Below are 16,159 nucleotides of genomic sequence, written 5' to 3' on the forward strand. Positions count from 1 at the left end.
TACGAAAAACATTTGATACGAAAAAAATTCAAGTTTTATTCGATTTTGGATTGCAAAAATCCAGTCTAAAATTCAGTAAATCACAAATATGTGGCATATGCTTTATATTAGTATTATCCGTCTCATTTCAAAAATTCGAAAATAAAAAATTTGATAATATGATAGTAATACTAACAATGATGGTGATGATAAAGGTGATGAAATAGTGGTGATGTGATGGTAATGAGGGCACTGAGATTATTGTTCCATTGATTTATAAAAAAAGACCAAAGTCAAAGGATAAATCTTCAATTTGAAAAATTAAATGTAATCTCAAATAAAGGTAAAGGCTCTTGCCATTATTTTTTTAAAGAAAAAAATGACATTTGTCACTTAAAAATGTGGATTCCTCCAAAATTTTGAAGCATAACCCCTTTAAAATCGAATTGTGTTACACGTCACAACTTACAAGTATGCACTTTGCAACATTCAACAAGTTACAGTAACATTTTTTTTTCGATCGTGTTTTATAAAAATTCGTAATAATGTGTTTTAATCTTTTTTAATTTAAAATATATGAATTATTCAGAATAATTCAATAATTTAGAGACTAATACTTTTATTGAAAATAAAAAACAAAAAATTCATGAATTTTTCAAGAATTAAACAAGTGATCACTAACAAGGCTTCCTACAACACTACCTTCAACTCTGTGCTGACGTGATGGTGCACACATAATCATAGATACTTTTTCTCTAAATATGAGTGTTGCATACTTGATCTGTAAACAAAATGTTGTAGGAAGTTAGTGTAGTACACTCTTTACTTCTTTTTCTCTCTCCACATATAAGAAGGTGGCTACTTAAGTTTCGAGATGCCCTTTTAATCTCATTATGTCATCGATTTTTAATAGGTTGAGTTTGGATTCATTGGTCAGGCATAAATTTAATTTATTATAGTTTTTAATTTTAGTCGGTCTAGCTCATCATCCCTAGAACTTAAATTGAGGTTTTTTATAGTCTCATTGACATTCAAACTATCAAACTGATTAGCTTCTGCCACTACATTATTCAATAGAAAAAAAAAAAAAAAAATTGTTTAGCCAATTAATCCAAAATAACACGTTATCTTTCCAAACGGTCCTTAAGTTTTCGGCAAGTTTTGTTGACTGTTGTGGCTAGCAAACGTGGAGGTGAGGGGCAAAGGTCGAAACACGTGGCAAGCTGTGAGGTAAGGATGTATAAATCTGGCCGACAATAAGCTATTGTTTATAGGTAAGGCACTTTGGTGCAGCCAATGGCAAGCCTCGAACATGTCAGAGAAAATATCGATGTGTCACGTCAGCTTTAGCTATACGTTCTTTTCGTAATATTTTTTTTTATCATTAAATTGTAAAAACAATAAAACTGCTTCAGATCTTGGTCCCATTATTTTCATTCCTCAAATACCCTCGAATGTGGGTGGTAGCATAAAATCAGGGCAGTATGAGACAAAACTGTCCTTTTCTCTTTTTTTTTTTAAATCCATCTTTGGTTCCAAAAGAAAATCGAGTTCATCTTCAAAGTATATAATTTCGGGTGATATTTTCCTCTGTCACATAAAACCCGATAATTACGCCACTGAGAGGGGAGGTCTTGAGTTGAAATCACCCTTAAGAGTCGCTCTCAAGCATTTATCTAGAAATTATCTAGTGCGGGCTTGATAGGAGATTGAGAGACTTGGATACTCGCACTTAAATATATGATAATGATAATGATAATAATAATAAATATAACGATATATTTCATTTTTATCATAGTTATGAAGTATAAACGTCCACTCCAACAACAATGAAGTAGGGTCCACACTATCCCACTTAATTGAATTTTTATTTTACCCTTTTAATTTTATTGTCTTTTCTCGTCTTTTTCTTTTTCAATAATACCTAAAGATTTAAATGGATAGCTGAAATCCGAATAAAAAATATTTGGATATTAGATTTGAATTCAATTTTTTTTTTTTTTTTAATATTCAATAGTATTTCCGATATGAATACAAATATTAGTATTCCTTTTGATAAATATCTTATCCAAAATTTAATATTGATATAATCATTATTCTATTTATATATTTATAATATTAATATTATAAAAAAAATCATTAAAGCCCTTCATTTCTTCTTCCCAACTCTTCGAGAATGGAGAGGGTAGGAGTAGTGAAGTGCGAACCTGTAGAATCACAATTTCTTCTTTCTCTTCTCCAACGAATGAAGATGAATCTTTTGCAATGAGTTCATCTCTTTCTCTCTCTCTCTTCTTCAATCACTAGGGTTCAGTTAAAAACCCCTTGATTTTTCTCTCGAAACCATCTTCAACCAATGGATCAACCATCGTTTCCCCTAGTTTCTCTTCACCCTATCACAAATTCATTGATTTTTCTATCTACTTTCATGTCAAGAAATGTTATATGAGGTCACTCCAGCAAATATAGTTCAAGGGTTCTTTTCTCAATGTTTATCCCTAGATAAGTAGGGTTGGAGCTTAATCTCAATGTGAATCTCAAGAAAGAATTTCAACTTTATTTCCTTTACTCTCCTTTCATTTTCAAGAATTTCAATTGTTTTTTATCTTTTCAATAATACCTATCCAATTTTATTGTTTTTACTGTTTCAACAATTTTTCAATAATACCCCTACAACTTTATTGTATTTCCTTGTTTCCCCCTTAACTCCAAAGTGGATGATCGTGCTTATGGTACGAGCATGATTATCCTCTAGATATATAAGAAAATACAACTGTTCATTTTTCAATGTTCATCCCGTTTATCAGTGGGGGTTGGGATTTAATCTCTCCACGAATCTTGAAGATGACTATCAATTGTATTTCTTTATCTCTTTTCCTTTTTTCCAAGAATATACCCTCTAATTTTATTCCCTATCCTCTACTATGGGGCAAATAGGCAAATGTTGATATGGCTATATCATGTATCTCATAGAAAACGCAATGTTAAGATGGCATATGAGATGCATTGACATTTCGAAAGGCCTCTACACCATTAACACCTCGAAGATTTTTTTAAATTATTTTAAAAATGATTTGAATTCCCAAATATTCTTGGAAAATTTTGAATGCCTTGTTCAAGATAAGTTTGTGAGTTTTAAACAAATGTGGTCCATCAAAGAATAAATCAAGTAATTTACAATTTTAATACTCAATATCTTTGAAACATGGGAGAATGGCTGATTCTTCTCCTTCTTGCCGGGATTACAATAACAGGCAACTCATGAGCTACATCGATGAGGTGTAGAGGACATGTCGACAACCCTCACTACATTAATTGATAAACTGATGGATTTCTCTAATAAGTTTCTTATGTTCCATTTGCGGATGAATGTGCTATAAGGCTTGCACATGAATGCACTATGGCCCCATTTTCCATTGGGTAAATTATATGTTGACCCCTTATGGTTTGGCATAATTCTATTTTGACCACCTAACATTTTGATAATTGCACTTATCTCCCTTATAGTTATCTAAGGGTTTTACTTACACCCTTCCATCAAATTGCTGTCAACTTAACAGTTAACTTTCTTTTATAGAGATCATTTTGCCATTTTTAAATTGTTATTATTTTATAAATAAAAATATGCCTATAAAAAAATGGGTTCAGTTAATGCTTAGATTGGGGAATTTTAATTGTTTTTTAAAATCTATTTTTAATAATAAAAAAATAATATAAAATAAGAGGGTAAAATAGTAAAATAACATTTGAATTGTATTATCGTCAATGAAAAGGGAGGTGAGTGCAATTATCAAAATTTTAAAGGGTCAAAATGGAATTATGCCAAATTACAAGGGGTCAAAGTGTAGTTTACCATTTTCCATAATAACAAGTGTCAACAACAAATTTCACAAATCTACCTCAAGATTCGTGAAACAAGATTGTAAATAATTTTATATTGATTTAATAAAAATGGAGACACAAATTTCAGTGTTTTCCTCTAATTAACGGTCAAATACAGAAATAAAGATGGTGACGAGTATGTAGCTTTCTTCTCTCCGGACTTTACGTGTGATCGATTGAAAAGATTGCTTTAATGTTGTTTTTATTGTGGTTGATCTTTTGTAAAGGTATCTGTTGATTTTTTTCCTCTCTGGACTTTGCATTTTATCGATTGAAAATGATTTCTTAACATCTAAAGAAAGGTTTTAGACTTGATCTTCTCTTTAATTGGAGTCTGATTCTTTTAAAGAACTTTGCTTCATCTTTGGAGGAAAGCTTGAGAGTTTCTTCTTCTTTTCTAAAGAGAAAGCTTTTGTCTTATAAGGTAAAATGATCTTGATCATCTTTAAATAAAAGAGTCTTTAATATTTATAGACTTAAGGTAAGAGGATTTTTCCAAATATGCCCCCAGCCTAACTGGATTTTACATAATTAGTTTAAATGGTATTTGGTTATTCATCCAACTTATTTTACTGAGTTTTGAATTTAACCATGGGCTAACCTGATTGTTTAGCGAATGGCCCTATACTTAATGTGAGTTACTTGAAATTTGTTGGATCATGGGCCTTAAATGCGAAAACTCAAGCTGAAACTAAAACCATATGCAACCCGTCCAAGTAAACAGGCCAAAATTTAGACTTATGCGCCCAATTTTATTGTAGAGGTTTTAAGTTAGTTTACAAAGCGATGGGAACCCATTTAAATTTTGATGCCTAGAACAAGGTAGACAAGATATCCTATGAACTTCAACTCCTTCATAAGGCAAAGATTCAACCTGTTTTTTTTTTTTTCACACGAGTTGCCTAAAATCATATCAAGTAGACATGGAAGATTTATCTACCTTTGAAATCAAGAGGCTTTTACAAAAGATGAACTAAGTCGGGAATTTGACAACAGTTTTGTGGCAATATAGCTGGTAGAGAGTATCACGACCTTAACATTTTCTCTAAAAGGCTCTAATAAATGTTTAAAACACTTTAGTACAAAGTATTCTTCCTCCCCAACTCCATGTAATTTATAACCATGGAAAACTTGTGAAGTTGTGATCAATAAAAGTTCCATTCTGAAACTTTAGTGTGCTCATGTACTCAAATATCTTAGTGAATGGACTTGTCTTGGAAGGGCTTAGACTGTTGTTATGACTTGAATCTTATAATTGTTACCATACAATATGTGTTTTCCAAGAAGATTTTAGAGTGCAATTAACACTTAGTGAACTTGAAATTTGGGCCCAAATAGATGGGCCCTAAGTCATGGATATATTTTGGGCCAACCAACTAACTTGTAAAACTGGACTGATTGGGTCCAATCCAGGCCTGGTTTTAAATGTTAGGCCTTTGTCCAACTTGCTTAGAACCAGGCTTGCGTTGATCTTAGTTGGGCTTCCTACTTGATGTACTGCATATAGAATTCAATACCAGACGTGCCCACTAGGCCCCAGACACTATCAAAGAGCCAGCTTTAAAATAATAAAACCTAAACCATAAATTCTAAATGATAAAAAATAAAAAAAAAAAGGCAACGTTGTCCAAGCGGTAAAACTATGTTTCAAATTTTCCATTACCAGTACATCTGATTAATATTTGGGCTTATTATAACAACTAGGGTGTTGGCTAAGCGGTAAAACTAGAAATTAGGGTGTATTGTCCCTCTGATTGTGTTTGAAACTGAGTAACCTATTCTATTGCATGTTGAGAAACTTTCGCGAGTTAGGCACGTGTGACTATTCTCATCGCAAAGGGTGTGAGGGTATCTTGCAATATTTAAAAAAAAAAGAAAAGAAAAAAAAAGTACCATTTTTTGCAAAAGTCAAACTGCCTAAATAATGAAATTCCATAACAATAGTTATTTTCGAAATGGCCCAACAACGGAAATACTGACATTTATTAAAAAATGAAATTAAGGGTAGGAATTATTTTTTTATTGCCCATTACATATCGTTCAACAACAACAGGTGCTGGCTAAAATATCCTACTCGATATATTCCATTATGTTATAGAGATTTAGTTCATATATTCGTTTTCACTATATCCATTCATGCTCTTTTGGGTATTTGTCTCGCTCTTTTGGGAATTCTAACTTGAATTTTTCTTCTTACTAATGTTGGAAATGGCATCAAATCAAATCACCTGAATCATCTATAGGAACTATTCCTACTTTTCTTCATGGCTTTTTTTTCCCCTTATTTTTGTAGATATGTTTTTGAATCATTCCACTCATTTATCTCAATATCTTCATCTCTATTATGCTCAATTTATTAATATTATACTTCAATTCATCTATGAATTTCTAGACAAGACATGAAGCCAGGATATAAATCTTGCTAGCACAACAAATCCTAATGAGAGAGAGAGAGAGTGACTACGTGAAAATTGAAAAAATTGACAGAAAAAATTGACGAGCCAAGACCCATAAATTTTAGAAATTGAATTTTGACGATCTAGGAATGTCAAAATTCAAGATATTTCCAGATTTAATGGCTTAGAACTGTTGAATTTCTGCCATCCATCATTAATTTGATGGTTTTGGCCCGTCAAAAAAAAAATTGACGCCAATTCAACCCTTTTATCTGTCAAATTTAGGCTTTTTTAACATTGTGTGTGTGTGTGAGAGAGAGAGAGAGATTTCAAAATGTTGGTTTAAATAACAAGATATTTTCCCCCACTGTACAATGATTTTCACATTGAAAAGAGTAACTTCTTTACGGCCCCAATTAATATTGTCAACAAAGTGAAAGCTTTATCCATCTGAACTTGGTGGTTATGTCTTTGATAATGTTGCATAATCACAATGCTTACTTTAGTCAACAAAGTTTGACCATTGTACTTCCCTAATTCTTTTTCACTCATCTTTACTTTATAGGTGTTTTGTTCAAAATTTTCCTTAATAAAACAATAGATCGTAGGGTTAATTGTTAGAGTACAATATTGTACACTTTATTGGGATCATGGTTTTAATTATATATTAGTGCTATCTACTATATTGAAATAGGGTTAGTTTTAGTTTAATTTGGAAGTTAACTTTAATTATTTGTTATAATTTTATTAATTTGTATGTAACTCATATTTTTACTAATAAGGTTGAAGTGACCTCGAGATTGTACCTCATATTGCACATCCTGATGTGAGAGTGCATGTGTAAGAACTATGGATGTTTTTTATCGAGATAAGAGTAAAAAAGTATTTATGGTTCTTACACACTTTCACATCAAGATGTGCGATATGAAGTACAATCTTGAGGTCACTCCAGCACGACTCTATTATTAATATTATTTTATCATAGAGGTACACAAAATGCAGTTCATAACATATTATTTGTCTTGGGAGAGCCAAAAATATCATCTATTGATTTATTTTCAATGTAAGAGCAATTCAGTTATTTTTAAAGAATTCATTATGGATTTGGAATTTATTTTTACCATACAAATTGTTTCAACTTTCTATACATAAAACAACCCTTGTATAGTATGGATGCCATGCGTTGAAACAAGCTTTTCAATTTCTATTTACAAGACTTCTAGCTATATCTCAAATTCTCATCTTTTCGATCAGAAGTTGGGAGAAATATTCCCGAACAAGACCACATTTTTGCTCCAAAATGATGAGTTGTGCAAATAGGTATATATACTATTTCTGGTCATGGTTTTAAAACTCGATTTCGTGTCTTGTCTCGTGCCGGCCCGATACCAAGTCGTCTTGGACGAGTTTTCCGATACGTTTGAGACGTCTTGTTCAAAAAATAAAAAATCGAACATGATGTATAAATCTCAGTCAAAAAAGTGATTTGTACGTTTGTATCGTTCAACCTTGATTCTGAGTTAACTCGAACGATACATCTCGGTCTCGGACGAATTTTGAAGCCATGTTTCTAGTACAAGTACAAAAATATGGCCGACTAAACATGATTCTAATTCTAAATTATGAAATTGATTAACATTATATCCAAACATGATTATGGATATTTAATTTGCTTCCTCTACAAAATCTACTGATGTTTTTTTTTTTTTTTTTTTTTCATTTTGTGTAGATAACTACCAAGAAAGAAAATTTGAGATTCATTAATATTGGTTGATTACATTGGATAACTGTTTATTTGAGATTTTCACCCATTTATTGTTCATCTATTACACTATGACACATTAAGTTTCTGTTTCCTTAATTATATTAGAAAGCAAATTAGAGCTGCCCATCTATACCATATAAACCAATAAAAAAAAATGTGGGGTACCATTAATGGCATACAACCCAAAGGACAGGTGACAGCTTCAACCACATGGGTGTTCTTTATGCTTCTACTGGGCTTATTTACAGCATTGAAGCTGTTCAACATGTAACCATTCCTCAAAAATAAATAAATAAAAATTCAACCGACACCATTTTGATTCTAATAGACCTGATCATGCCCCTACTGAGGCTCAAACAAAGCTCAGCCCTTGGATGGCGTGATTGGGTGTCTAGAATACAATAGTCAAATATGTTGGATAATGAATACGTGTAACGTACAAATAATTTGATTGATGAAGATTGTGAGGTACCCTTTATAATGAATGCGTATCGTAAAATAATTTGATTGATGGAGATTATGATATAAATTTCAAGGGTTTTGTTTACGTGTGCCCTTTTGGGGCACACGTTAAAGTGCCATGAATGCACTTTGGAAAATGCAATATGAGGGTATTTTGATAATAAAAAAAAAATAATAAGAGCATTTTTTATACAAAATCTAATTCCACAAGTGTATTTATTGCACTTTTAGGTCACACATTAACAACACCCAAATTTCAATTACAATTGCTTAATAAAACATCTTGTAAATTAGCTAAGGATGTAACTTGGTTCGGTTTAAATTGAGAACCAAACCAAATCGATAGCTTTGGGTTGGTTTGGTTTGGTTCGATTTGAAATAAGTTGTTGTTCGATTATTGATTTAGAAAATGGAGAACTGATCAATTTAGTTTGATTCCGATTCAAGGCTTGTATAGAACCGAACAAACCAAGAATCAAACCTTATCAAATAAATAAATAAATTTAGAATCGCACTGGAGTAAGATTAAAATTGACATCGTTTGGGACATTGATTTGCACATAACCATATATGCTTCTCACTTGTATCTCGATGAAAAGAATTATACACACATCCATGTCATCAATGTCCTAAATGATGTCAATTTCAATGTTACTTTTGCATTTTCCATAAAATTTTCAGTTTTATAATTATTTTAGGAGTTAGGGATATAGATTAATGACTTCTTTAGAGATAAATTAATATATTATCTTTTTGTTTATTATTTATTTTATTTATTAAAAATAAGTCATTTCCAACTAAGTTTATAGGATAGTGGCAATCCATGGAACCGAACCAAACCAACCTTAGTTTGGTTTGAGTTGGTTCGGTTCTGCTTCTCATTTATTGGAATCGACCTATGTTGGGGTTCTGATTTAACTACAAATCGAACTAAACCAAACCGAGTTGCACCCCTCTGTGAAATAGTAAAAATCTTTGGAAAAATGATTCACGATTCCCCCACCCCACACCTATGACATTCATTTTGATATGTATAGACATAGTGGGAGGAGTGACTTTTTAATTATGTCCAAATTAACTTCTTGTAAATTGGTGTAAAGTTCAAATTGCTCACATTGAACCATTTTATTCGATATGTGGATTTAATGCTTGGTATGAATCATTTTGACAAGTTAGGTCATAAATTTTATCCATTGATATCTATGCCTAGACTGCGAGAGGTGAATTCTTAGTTTATGAACCAATTTAGATGTGCACGACCTATTTATTATTTCTAAGAACCTTTTTATGATTTATTTGTGATACAATGATATTTTAAAATTTTTAATGCCTATAATTATAACAATATTGCAAACATCACCAAAATTAAATAGTTATGAAAGTATGTTAAACCAGTAATCCTATCATTTCATTAGAAGTACAAAATTATCTTTTTATTTATTTTGGGATGTATCATCTTCTCTAGTAAAATCTATATGATAAAACGTAACGGTAAGTCCCTCTCTATTTGTCTCAAGATTTATACTAATAAACGAGAACATATTTTATCTTTCTATTTTCAAAAATACCCCTAACTTTATTATCTTTACTTTTTCAATCAATTTCCAATATTACCCCTTCAACCTTATTTTCTTTCTCTTCTCTCCCCTTTTTTAATAATAAATTTTCCTTTATTATTTTTCATTTTGACCCCTTTAACCCTAAAGATTTTTTAATAATACCCTTACAATTTTATTATTTTTCATCTTTTAACTAGAGTTGCAACTTCGTCTTGTTTAAATAGAGGACCGAACCAAACCGATAGCTTTGAGTTAGTTTGGTTTGGTCTGGAACAAGTTGCGATTCTATTCCGAGTCAAGAAAATAGAGGACCGATCAATTTGATTCGGTTCTTAGTTTAAGGCTTGTATAGAACCTAACCAAATCCCTATATAAGAATATAAATAAATATATTAATTCATTATGAAGTATTTTAGAATTAGGACATAGATTAAAGATTTTTTTATGGATAAATTAATGATTTTCTAATGAGTAGATTAATGATATATTATATGAAATTTTATGTTATTATTTATTTATTTTCATTAAAAATATGTTATTTTCAATTAGGTTTATAGGATATTTGCAATCCATAGAACCGAACCAAGCCGATCCTAGTATGGTTTGGGTTGGTTCGATTCTACTAATATTGCGGTTTGGTTCTGGTTCTTATTGTGGAACCGACGTTCGGTTTCTATTTAAACACAAAACGAACTAAGTTGCACCCCTACCTTTTACTCCAAGAGGGATTAATGACAAACTCTAGCTATGGTGAGGAGGACCGGTACTTTTAGTCCATATAAAATAAAACACTTTGTCTCTTGAACCTGACCCATCTTTATTATATGGTCAATTTAAAATATGTTCTTTTGACAAGAGTCCACCGACACTAATAAGAATCACAAAAAGATTCATTTAGTTGGTTGATTTTCATTTTGAATTTGAAATATGTTACTATTTAATTATTACTTTTTATTTTATTTTATAGTTTTTGGATTTTTGGGTTAACTACTTGTTTGAGTACCCTTTATCATTATGAGTAAGATCAGTTGTGATTAGAATTTGAGTCGCCCAAAAAGGTGTATTCAAATTCAAATCATTGTAAGGGATGTTCTGATTCAACTTTGTAATTATGGTTTGATAACAATTTCAACTCTTGTACCTATTAAAAAAAATATTGAATATTTTTTTAAAATCTTTTTTGAAGAATTACTTTTTTGTTTCACTTTGAAGATTCAAGATTTTCTCTTTTAAGGATAAGACATTTACATAATTAAAGTTACAGAAGAAGAAGACGACGAAAGAGGAGGAGAAGAGAGAATCTCATATGGGCCCTTAAATAAAATATTGTATAAAAACAATTCTCTCTCTCTCTCTCTCTCTCTCTCTCTCTTTCTTAGTAGTCTTTTAAATTGCATAGCTGTTTTATACCCACTAAATAATTTCAACATCAAAGAGATAATTTCTAAAGAGAGTCAAGGGTGATTTAAATATAGGAGATATTTATGAAAAAGTGATCAATTTTTGATGAATTTACTATTCTAGCTCACTGTTCATTTTAATTATCAAAATGTGACCATAACGAACTCAGAAGTTTCTAAAAGGAGTATGAATAGTCACTTTAAACCTATGAAATTCTCACTTTAAAATCGTCGAATTCATTATCATTCTAAAATTTTATTTAACAAAAACATGATTATTCACATTTTGATAATAAAAAGAATAGTTAATCAAAATAGTAAATAACTCATTTTCAACTCACGAAATGGTAAATAATCCTCCACCTTTTGATAAGTATTTGAAAAACCTACTTGTATTTTTAATTGATGGCATGCCCTAGGCCTTGGTCTACTTTGAAATGCTAACAAAAAATAACCTACATGCCTTCATGTTCAACCTCTAGTGAAAACCCTTTGACTTTTCTCTTCCAAAACTTGTCATCTTCAATGTCTAGGATACAATTTTATTTTAAACAGTAGAATTCTATCTTTTTCAACCTCGATGAAAATTTTGAAAAAGTAAATGACTTTGAAGTTTCTGGGTAGAAAATTAAGGATTTTTATTTTAAAAAGAAATTACTGATAAAGTTGAAAATGAATTTGAAGATGATCAAATGAAGATGACATTTAGTTGGTTAAACTAATTTTCTTTGAAGATCATGTATTTAAGTCATTATACAAAAGCCTTCAAAGGGCATGTTGTTAGTTTGAAAACGTTAGGGGAGGGGGAGGGGTATGCCAAATATTTATCAAAACATTGTAAGGAATATCCAAATCATCTTGGAATCAATTAATGTTGTAATTTGGCACACAAAGCAAAAGTCATTAAAGCTTCCTTCATTTCTCTCTGAAGTTGGTGGTTATGTCTTATTTAAACGTACATGGTTACAGTTCTTACTTTAATTTATGAAATATGAAGTTGACCATTGTACTAACTAACCTACTTTTTGTAACACATTTGTCTTTTATGGGTGATTTATAATCTTTGAGACTACGTTGTATTTTTAAATTGATGATAACATGCCCTTTGAGCTCTATGCTCTACGAGAGACTAACATAAAATGATCAAACTACCCTCATCTTTAATCAATAGCCAAACACGCTTGATTTTATATATATATATATATATAAAGAAAAATCGATCATTTTCAACCCTAACACATTGCTAACGTGGATGTATGTACAGAACTATAAATGTTTTTCATATGGCTATGAGTGCACCTCCACATTAGTAATGTGAGAATCGATATCAATTTTAATGTTTCTTCAACCCGACTCTAAGAGTAATGTATTTGGCTTTGTCGTCAATTTTCAAAGTCCCCAAACGGGTTGAGGGGGAGAAACGTCAAAGATTTCCATTAGTCTTATATGAGAAACTTAATGAAATGACCTAAATACTGTCACTTCAAACACTATTCAAAACTCTTCTATTTTCAATTAAAGATTGGTCATCTTTAACTTTTTTGGGTAAATTCCTTTCAAAAGTACTCAACCAGTCGTCCAATCTTCTATCAATGATTGACTTTAATCTCTTACCGAAAACTTTTATTTAAAATTTCTTTTAACCAAAATCTCATCATCACCTTTTAACTTTTCAAAATTCAAATCCTATTCTTAAGGTTTAAAGAGATGGAATTTTTGGGGTAAGACAAAGGAAAAAAAATTTCACTTTATAAATTCAAAATGATGGGGTTTGAGAAGGAGAAGAAAAATGAATGGTTTTTTTTCTCATGAAGTAAATTTGAGGGCCTTTTTGTTAGTTTCTCAAATAAGACCGAGATCAAGGGATATGTCATCAGTTTAAAAACATAGGAATCTATCCAATATTCACCAAAGTCTGGAGGGGTATCTCTAAATCAATCTTTTTTTTTATTTATGATTTTCCCCATTACAAGCAAGTTCGAAAGAGAGATAGAGACCAAAGGAAGTTCTAAGTTCTAATAATAAAAGAGGAAATGGACAGAAGTCGTCCCAAAGAGGGGTCCCCATTCCCCCTTGAACATATAAATATGAGTCCTATAACCTAAATATATAACCCTACCAACAAATCACTCTCATCTTCCACTAACTTATATGGACCCATTTTCCCCTACTAGGAACCCCACCATGGACCACAAACAACAGATAATACCCTGGTGGTGCCAGGAATGCCGTCGCTGGAGTGTAACATTTGGCAACATAGCTCTCACCGGAAATCTGACCCACACCATCAGCATCCAAAACTAATAACCTTTGATTCATCGAGAATGAATGTGTCGTAAATGAGGGTGCAACCATTGTCACCTTAATCTTCTCTAATTCGACCCTCCCACTTGAATCAAATCTCAACGAGAAATGCTCATTGTAACCAAGTTTTACATCGGGCTTTGCCCAACTTATTTTAGGCCTAGAAATCTTCGAACTAAAATATGGTGGGTAGAAAGCCTCGAGACTCAATTCAGTTGGGTAGAGTGCCGAGAAATTGTATTTGTCATGCGGGTTACTCCCACCGACTAAAATTCTCCCATCGGACAACAAATGTGCGGCCGAATGATATAGACGAGGGATTGTAGATGGGTTCAAAACCTCGAACCTACTTGATTTCTCGTTGCTTGGTGCCTCGGGCTGATATAGAATTGGGTGCAGTACAGGCTCTCTAGCAACATTCCAGCCAGCGGTCCCTTTCGCTGCACCATTTATTATTACGACATCTCCTGTTGGTAATAAGATCATATCGCCCATGACCCGATTGATTGGCATTTCCTCCATTTCCCATTTTGGATCTACGGCAGTGATTACTAGGCGGCCGCATGTATTAGAAGCCGATATAAATATTCCAACATTGGCCTTAGGATTTGAATCCCATGGTGCTCCCCCACATACCATGACCTCCGCTTCGGGCATACTATTGTTACTGAGTTTCAATGGTAGAAGTACTGAAGAACCTGTGCTCGGATAATTCCTTGAAACCCCGCCGCCGGGCATTACAGGATAATTCTTAACGACTCGAATGTTCACGTAATCGAATAAAATCGATTGATTATTAGCAAAAATAAACAAATTCCCATTAGGGGAAAGATGAAGAAAAGGGTATAAATTATTCTCATATAAATCTCTTGTTTGTTTAAGAAAAGGAAGTTCATAAGATGAATAATCTGAATTCGAGCTCTTCGGGATGAATTCATACGTGAATTCACGTCTACCACCAACAACAATAATCTTTCCATTCGGCAAAATTTGATTCGAAGCATACCATCTTCGAACAAGTAGACCATTTTGTTCCTCTTCCCAATCACAATCACCACATGGCTTGAAGTACCGAACAACTCTCTCTCCTTTGTCGAAGCCACCACTTTGTACTAAGATGCCTTCTGGGGACAATGCACCTGAGGAGCACCAAGTATCAGTGCGCACGGTGAGGGCACGCACATTGCGGTTAGATGGATCGAATTCAATGGAGTGAGCATAGCAATTAGATTTGATTGTTTGGTCATGAGGATCATATCGACACTCGTTGCCTGGTAAAGAAATGTTCGAAGGGCCATCGTTCCTGTCGAACGTGATGATTCGATCATTGGGTAGCAATGCAATGTGCATTACTGAGATACCAACGCTTCTCTTCAACAATTTCCATCTTCCTTTATAAGGTTGACTACATTGGCTTAAAATGAAGAAAGAAAATATTGCTAAGACAATTGTAATGGTTTTTGCTTCCATTGTTGCTCTTAATTTTTACCCTCATTGATCATTTCTTAGTGTACCCAAGATCTTATATATGATTTTAAATCAAGGAGTACCCGAGTAAGTGAGGAACAACCTTATGTTTTGATTCCTCAGTCTCAATCACCACTTACGGTTGATTTTAGTATAAATGGACATATTCTCTTAGGTAGTGTTTGGAAACAAGTTTTGGATCGTGCTTTTCGTGATTTTAAAAAGGCATTTTGGGTTCAAATGGTTTGGGAACAGACCTGAGAAGCGCTTCCCACCAAAGACAAACTAAAATGGGCAAAAGTAAGAACTTAAAGCGATGAGATTTTCATATAATAAATACCCATATTTTTTTGGTTAATTACTAGAATACCCTCCAAGGGTGGTGACATTATTATTCTAAAGCAAGTCTTGTCCAAAGTAATCTGTCTACAAGGGGTGGGGTGGTGAACAATCCAAATAGAAACATCTAGAAGAAAATTCAATTTTTACTTGGTTTTTATGGTGAGCTGGAGAGCAGAAGTTTTCCAGGGTTTTTGGCCATAATTGTGCTTTCTTTTCAATGGTGGTTTCTAAATTAAGGTGTTACTTCCTATGGTTTAATATTGATTGCTTGTGAAAAATAGGTTAATTTGGTTGGCGTAACTGAAAGCACCCATGGCTAAAGTAAAGTCCACAAATGAACAAAATAATTTTAAAAAAGAAAGTGATTAAATGTATGAATCAACCTATTATGTCCTCTGAAAAAGCATTTACAATCATGGGTAAGACTGTCAATGAGTTGTTGGATCATTTTGGAACCAATCTCATGGGGTCCAGATTCAAATATTTTATATTTTATTGAATGTTTGATTTGATAAACAATGTATATAAATCCATATGTAATAATTATTTAAATTATAAAAATACTTTTTAATACATTTAAAATAATCTATTTATAATGATATA

General features: G+C 32.2%; 1 pseudogene; it reads right to left on the minus strand.

The window, feature by feature from the left end:
• Positions 1-13,367: 13,367 nt before the first annotated feature.
• Positions 13,368-15,268, minus strand: LOC147390833 (aldehyde oxidase GLOX pseudogene; annotated as a pseudogene).
• Between the last annotated feature and the right edge of the window lie 891 nt (positions 15,269-16,159).

Source organism: Akebia trifoliata, chromosome 11 (assembly GCF_017979445.1).
Source record: "Akebia trifoliata isolate Shusen 1 chromosome 11, ASM1797944v1, whole genome shotgun sequence".
Classification (NCBI taxonomy): domain Eukaryota; kingdom Viridiplantae; phylum Streptophyta; class Magnoliopsida; order Ranunculales; family Lardizabalaceae; genus Akebia; species Akebia trifoliata.